The sequence below is a fragment of the Podarcis raffonei genome, chromosome 2 (assembly GCF_027172205.1).
Source record: "Podarcis raffonei isolate rPodRaf1 chromosome 2, rPodRaf1.pri, whole genome shotgun sequence".
In the NCBI taxonomy this organism is placed as follows: Eukaryota; Metazoa; Chordata; class Lepidosauria; order Squamata; family Lacertidae; genus Podarcis; species Podarcis raffonei.
The window spans coordinates 33,844,514-33,851,454 of NC_070603.1; the positions used below are offsets into that span (position 1 = coordinate 33,844,514).

At 53.8% G+C, this 6,941-nt stretch overlaps 1 protein-coding gene across 6 annotated transcripts in view; it reads right to left on the bottom strand.

Annotated features, from left to right (window-relative positions):
* The window catches only part of EPN3 (epsin 3), a 34,344-nt gene extending 30,437 nt beyond the window's left edge, over positions 1-3,907 (bottom strand). For 2 of the 6 annotated variants that reach the window (XM_053375783.1, XM_053375777.1), the window contains exon 1: positions 3,864-3,904. The gene's annotated coding sequence lies outside the window, so the exon portion shown is untranslated. Of the gene's footprint in view, positions 1-3,863 lie in introns of all 6 variants that reach the window. The other 4 variants (XM_053375782.1, XM_053375780.1, XM_053375779.1 and 1 more) reach the window with 4 other exon arrangements.
* Between the last annotated feature and the right edge of the window lie 3,034 nt (positions 3,908-6,941).

Below are 6,941 nucleotides of genomic sequence, written 5' to 3' on the forward strand. Positions count from 1 at the left end.
GTTAGACTAGATCAACCTTTCTCAACCTGTGGGTCCCCAGATGTTGTTGAACTACGACTCCCATCACCCCTAGCTAGCAAGACCAGAGCTCGGGGATGATGGGAGTTGTAGTCCAACAACATCTGGGGACCCACAGGTTGAGAACCGCTGGACTAGATGATCCTCAGGGTCGCTTCCAAGTCTGCAATTCTATGAGTCTATGATGAGCGGCTACAAGCCAAAATGGTCATGCTCCACCTCCACTGTCAAGGGACCTCTGAATACCAGTTGTCAGGAATCCCAAGTGGGGAGAGCAACTGAAATCCCACTTACGGCCTTCCTGCGCCAGGCCACTGCATGAAGAGAGTGTTAGACTAGATGGGCCTTTGGTCTGACTCAGTGGGGATTTCTTATGTTCTTATGATATGGTGATGCCTGAGCCATAGTGGGCAGCCACAAGGGGAAAGCAAATGAGCTGGAGAGGCCCTTGAATGCCGTAGGAGCCAACTTGGCTGCAAGTTGATTGCAGTTCAGGGATGTTTGTGGCCTACAAAGGCGGCACAGATGGAAGGGAACACGGTGGCATGTGGGGGCAGTGGCCTTGGGTGGGCCAATGCAGCAGATTATGTGCGAACTCCAGATACCAACATTCTCCTTCTGGCTTTGTCAAGGTTACAGATAAGGTTCCACCTTATGAAAACTCCTGCTGCTGCTGCTCCTTCTCTTCCTCCTCCTCCTCTAGCAAACATTGTGCTGATGAAAGCGTCCCTCGAACATAAGTCTTGGGTCAGGAGGACATTCCTTTCTAGCAAACACCTGGCTCCAACCTCCAGAGGAGCTCCAGGGTCAGACTCAGGCAACTGCTTTAATTAAGGCTGTGAAAGACACCCATTAAAGAAACGTCCCGGGCATTTTTCAATCACAAGGTGTAGAAAGAAAAATCTCTTGGGAGCTTGGAGGCAGGGCCTAATACAGCCCTGCTCACCTGGCCTAGTTGCACAGCCTGCTTTTCATTGCATAGGTCAGGGCATGGCCCCAGAACACGGGCAATCGTCCTCTCTTCCTGTGTCCTTGAGCATGTGCAGAGTGCCTCATCCTCACCACATCTGAGGCTGTAGAGGGAGAAGGGTGGATGGGTGGGTGGGAAGTGGTTTTGTGGGAAAGCCCATGACCCTCAAGAGTTCAGCATGAGCCCTCCATGTCTCTGTTTCAGCCCCGGTAGGAGGAGAGAGAAAAGAGAGCAGAGAGTGTTTGTGTTTGGAGAGCTGCCAAGAGTGTTAAGAGCAGTAAGTTTTATCGAACACAATATCCCCAGGAACACAAAGAGAGGGAAACAGAAACCGTGCGATAGATAAGACAGCAGCACCAGGCAGCTACATATGAAATTACTGCAGTGACCTTGACGGAAAGAAATGGTCAGGTGGGAGGGCATGCGAAGGAGGGCTGGCACTCACTGCCCAGGGAATGCCCAAAGTCCTAAACTTAGGTTAAGCGACACATTCCAGAAGAAGAACCACCTGCAGCAAGACAACCCCGGCTGTATGGTGAGCCAAGGTTTCCCATGTTGCTGCTGCCTGCAACAAACCAGACACGGCACAGCTCTTGCACAGCTCCCAGGCAACAGGGCTTGGTCAGGAGAACTTCCTGCTAGACTGGGCCCATCATCATCCCTGCTGGGTTTCCACAACACCCTCTAAACTGCATATAAGTATTATTACTAGTAGCAGGATGCATTCTGTGTTTCATTTCCAGGGACAATAAGAAATACTCCAACTCCAGAGATAGCAAGGGGAAAAATCTGAATGGAGGAAAGATGGTAAGATGGGGGGGGGGGTAACATTTGCACAGGTCCACCCCTTGTTACATTTGCCTCTCCCTTTCCTACCTTCCCCTTAGTTGCCCATCCCAATAAGCTGGAAAAGTATAAAACTGTAAGCTCATCAGGGCAGAAACCAGACCTCTCGTTCTGTTTTTGTTTTTCCTTTTGTTTGCGCCACTCTGTAAAGCAGGGCAAGCACTGATTCAACTATGCAATTACAACAGAGGGAGGAAAGAAGCAAAACTCTGTTGGGGAAGGAAAGAGATGGGGCAGCAAATGGCTATGTGACGGGGTGGAGGAAGCAAGTTCTCCAAAATCAAGACCCTGAAGGATGGACTGCACTGTAGGAGGCTGCAGGGAAAGAGGGTCACAGGTCGTCCATTTCAAACATCCTGCTCTACAGCTGACCCTCCTTTTCTCTCTGATGCAATTTATTTCATTTATTTATTTCATAATATTTATATGCCGCTCAATTGCAAAAACAAAACGACAACAATAACAACGCACCCCTCTTAATTTTTCTAATATTTGGGAACATAAGAAGCTGCCATTTAGCTTAGTGTTCCCTGCACTGACTGGCAAAGGCTCTCCAGGATTTCCGGGGTCTGAATTTGAGGGGTTCTGCATACAAAGCAGCACACGGCTCTGCCACTGAGCTCTGGCCTACTAACTGTGCCCAGGAAGTGAGTCTCCGTCTGGTGCAGAGTTGCCAGAGATGCTCCCACAGAAAAGTAACAGGGAGCCTTCTTAGTAGTCCACCCTCTGGGTGGTTTGGACCACAACTACGGAGCTGGAAAAAGTTGTACTGTAGTCAGAATCATCTGGAGGATACCAGGTTGGCGAATAGTGAAGAAGGCAAGTAGCCAGTGAAACAGTCCCACTCCCCTCTTTAATGCAACAAAAGCATAATCTGAACCTTAACCTGACCTGGGAAAGAAAAGGACCAATCTGAGTGGGATAGAAGGGACTTGAGCTTTAATAAAGTGGGGTGGGCAAAAGATTGAAATGGGGCGCCGGGTTGGCGACAGGACCTGAGAGGAAACTTTCAGAGCCTGATTTGATTCATCAAAGCGCTGGGTGGGAGGAGGGCGAATCTCCCCAGTAGAAGTGTCTTTGGTGCTCCGTCTGTCTCTCTGTGTGTCCTGCCTTCCACCCAAGTGCTTCGGGACCCCCAAGCCTGGCACTGACTTACCCCCTTTCTTGCTCGCGCGACCAGGCGGCAGGCAGCCCTTTCCAGCACTGCTAGCTAGCCAAAGCAGCCGGTATTACATAATCCTGCTGAATCTTCCTACGATCCCTAGTCCCTGTGCGAGCGAGCGAGCGAGCGCCAGAGAGGGGGAAGGGAGGAAGAGAGAGAGAGAGAAGGAAAGGTGTGCGCGGGGGTGTCCGTGTGCGCGAACACGCGCGCGCGCCTACACACACCTTGAAGAAATCCTGGGGAGTTCGGAGGCGGCAGCTGCTCTCTGGCAGAGGCCCGATCCAACCCATCCAAAGGCGCGCGACCTGCGTGCTCTGGCAAGGCGCTGGAGCATGCAGGTGGCGAGAGAGGGGTGGTGGAGGGGGGGGAGAGACAGGGGGGTGCAGAGCACAGACTGGGTAACCTCCTCCTGCATCTGGGTAAGGAAAGGGGGATCTCTCCCTCTCCCTCGCGCGCACAAAAAACAAAGGCACCCCTCCCCCTTTTAAGCCAGGTCTCCCTGCTCACCACCCCACCCCTCTGCGGACCAGGAAACTTCAGCAGGCGGCGGCGGCGGCGGCGCAGTGCGAGGAGCCCAGCGGGGGCAGCAGCTCGGCTTTGCCAAACTCGCGATGACAATCAAAGCGGGCTTCACTGCAGTCAGGAAAGCGCGCTCGGCGTCCAGAACTTTCCTCCCCCCCCCACTTCCTCCCCCTCCTCCGGGCTACCTTTTCGAGGCTGAGCCTCCTCTCTCTGCCGCCCCCCACCCAGCGCCATCCTCCTCACTCCAGAGGGGTCTGCACTGCCGCCCGTCGAGGAAAAGCGCAGGGCGACCGTTCACCCGGGTCGTCCTTTCCCGCTGGGCAGTCCTGAGGCGAGCGTCCTTACCTCAGGCGCCGCTGCTGCAGCTGCTGCTGTGCGCGTGTCCTTCTCTTCCTCCTCCTGCTCTCCCTCAGCAGAGGTGTCCGCAGTCGGCTGGTGCTGCTGCGGCGGCTGCCATCCTCAACCCCCTTCAGGTGCCTTTCCCCTCAGACGACCGGATCAGGCAGGCGCACTGCTTCCAGCCTCCTCTCCCCGCCACCCTGTCCTTAAATCCATCCAGCGGGAAAGCGAAGCCGTCCCTCCATCCTGCTGCTGCTGCTGCTCCTCCTCTTCTCCTCCTCCTCTCACCTTTGCGAGTCCACCCCGGAGAGGAACAGGAGCTTTGCCTCGCAGGGGCGCACGACGCGGCGACGACGGCGCGCAATCAGCCTCGGCGTTTGTGTGTGTTTGCGCCTAGTCTTCCCTCAGCTGCAGAGGGAGTCTCTCGTCCTCCTTGCCAGCCCGGCGTTTAAAAGAGAGCAAGGCGGGGAGCCGGGATGGGTGGGGGGGGGGCAAAAAGTTGCTCGGCTTGCTGGGCAGGTCTGCTTCAGTTTCCACAGGACACCAGGCGTGCGCGGCGCGCAAAGCAGGAGGGACTGAGCCAGGGAGCGAGGAGGCAGGCTCGCTGCTGCTGCTGCTGCTGCTGCTGCCACCCCGGCTCTGGTTAACCGCTTCAGGCCCGCGACGTCGACGACAGGGACTCTCCGAAGTCTTCTCGGCGACCCCGCTTCGAGGGAGACGCAAGAGAGAGACAGAGAGAGAGAGAGGCAGGGATTATGAAAGCAGAGAGGCAGTGACTCACTGGCTTAACCCCTTCGGGCGGCGGGCACCGCCAGGCAGGCGGGCCAAGGCGGCGACGGGCGATGTGGGAGAGAAGGGCCGAGGGAGGCAGAAGCGTTAACAAGCCCAGGACGAGGCTCGGTCCCTGCCGTCCCAGAGCTGGAGCGCTGCCACCGCCGGGGCCCCCGGGGCTTTGTTTGGTTTGCCTAGACAGCAAAACGGCGGCGTGACTCAAGGGCTGCCACCGCCAGGCCTGTCCTTTCGCCCGCTCCCCACCTCCCTTCAAAAAGATTTTGACAGCACCGACGACGTGTTTGTTCGCGGGGGGGGACGACCCCCACCATCACCCCCTCCCCAAAGAGTCACTGACAAGTAGCGAGCAGGAGGCGGGGATGACGGCTGTCATCCTCTTCCTCGTCATCGAGCTGCCGCCTCCACTCCACTCTTTGTACTATATGTTTGAATCAGCAACAGATTTGTTCGCCTCTTTTCTATCTGACAGTTCTGGTGTTCTCCGGGATGATAATGATAATAAGAAAAAACTGAGAATCCTGCATTGCAGGGGGTTGGACTAGATGACCCTTGGGATCCCCTTCCAACTCTACCATTCAAATGATTCTATGATTCTCCTTCTGGGATGGAGGGGGAGCTGAGAACAAGCCATTCATCCACCTGCTGTGGAGAACCGGGAGGGAGGAGGGTCCTGGGTGTGCTGTGGTGGGTGGGGGTTCATGTTGACCTTTTTGTTAAATAGGATCGATAATGATAATGATCACCTGCCCTTCACCAGCAGGTCCCAGAAGTGGCCCTACGGCCCTTCAGATGTTCCTTGGACTCCATCGCTCAACACATCCATACAGAAAGGCCAACGAGGAGGGATGAAGGGGGACTGGAGTCTGACAAACTTCCAGAGGGCCACAAATTCCCCTTTACTGACTCAGGCGGGGAAGACTGTGCTTCCAACTTTTGCACCCGAGAAGTCCCAGGCTCAATCCCTGGCACCTCACATTAAAAGGATCAGGGGACAGCAAACATCTAGGGAGAGCAGATGTCAGACTCGGCAAGACCAATGCAAGGAAGGTCAGGCAGTCATCTCAGGGAACGGATTTAGAACACTTGGTGCCAGTTTCCTTAACAGCATACAAAGGCAAAAGCTTGTCCAGCACAATCCAGGTTGGGACCTCCCAACTGCCTTGATCCAAGCAGAAGAACTGCTGGGTGTTTGAGTTTGGGCTTTCACCCAGATACTGCCTGAAGTGCTGTAAAATCGGCAATTTAGCAGGTGGCTAGAGATATGGGGTGCACACTTGGCACAGGAGTTACAGGCGCAATAAGGTACCGGGCTCTCCCTTGCCGATAGTGCCAGTCCCAGTCTTTAGATGAAATGGGGAATGGGGGCCTTTGCTATAGGAGAGGCATTTCTTCTCTATAAGTAGCCCATTCACCCATGAATGTTTTCAGTACAGTGGTACTTTGGGTTACATACGCTTCAGGTTACATACGCTTCAGGTTACAGACTCCGCTAACCCAGAGATAGTACCTCGGGTTAAGAACTTTGCTTCAGGATGAGAACAGAAATTGTGCTCCGGCGGCGCGGCAGCAGCAGGAGGCCCCATTAGCTAAAGTGGTGCTTCAGGTTAAGAACGGTTTCAGGTTAAGAACGGACCTCCGGAATGAATTAAGTACTTAACCCGAGGTACCACTGTACAGCAAAATCCAATGCACAGCATCTCCTGCAGGTGTTCGAAAGTTGGCATTTACTCAGTGCATTTATATTCCACATTTCTGCATCGTGTTGATGTAGTCCAAAGTTGGCAGTAACCAACTAAGTTTCTAGATTTCCCAGAGGGCTGCTCATCGCTAGTGGTCCCATGGGGACAACCAAAGACATGCCCTCAGCAGATCCTTGCACATCTATCACAGGAGGTCTGGCCATGCTACTTGGTAGGTAAGAGTTTAGGGTTTTTGCTTGAAGAACTAAAAATCCAGCTTGATAGGGCATTTCCTTGCCGGGGCGGGGGAGAAGCACCATAGCTGAACAATTCCACTCCCAAGCTTCTGAAAAGCCCTTGTCTGTAAACAGGCTACTATAGCATTGATGGAGCTCTGCAGGCCCCAACAATCATAATCCAGGGCTCTGCAATGCATATAGAAGTAGCTACCTGAAATCTGTTTTTATGAGAAAGAGGGAACTTAATGGTGAATCACAACAACAAGAAGAAGAAGTCACGATCTACCCCTGGGTTCAATCATGTCATTGTTAATGTATGAAGCCAGTCATAGCATTGGTCTGAAAACCTTGCCATACTGTGGATTGCCCTTAAT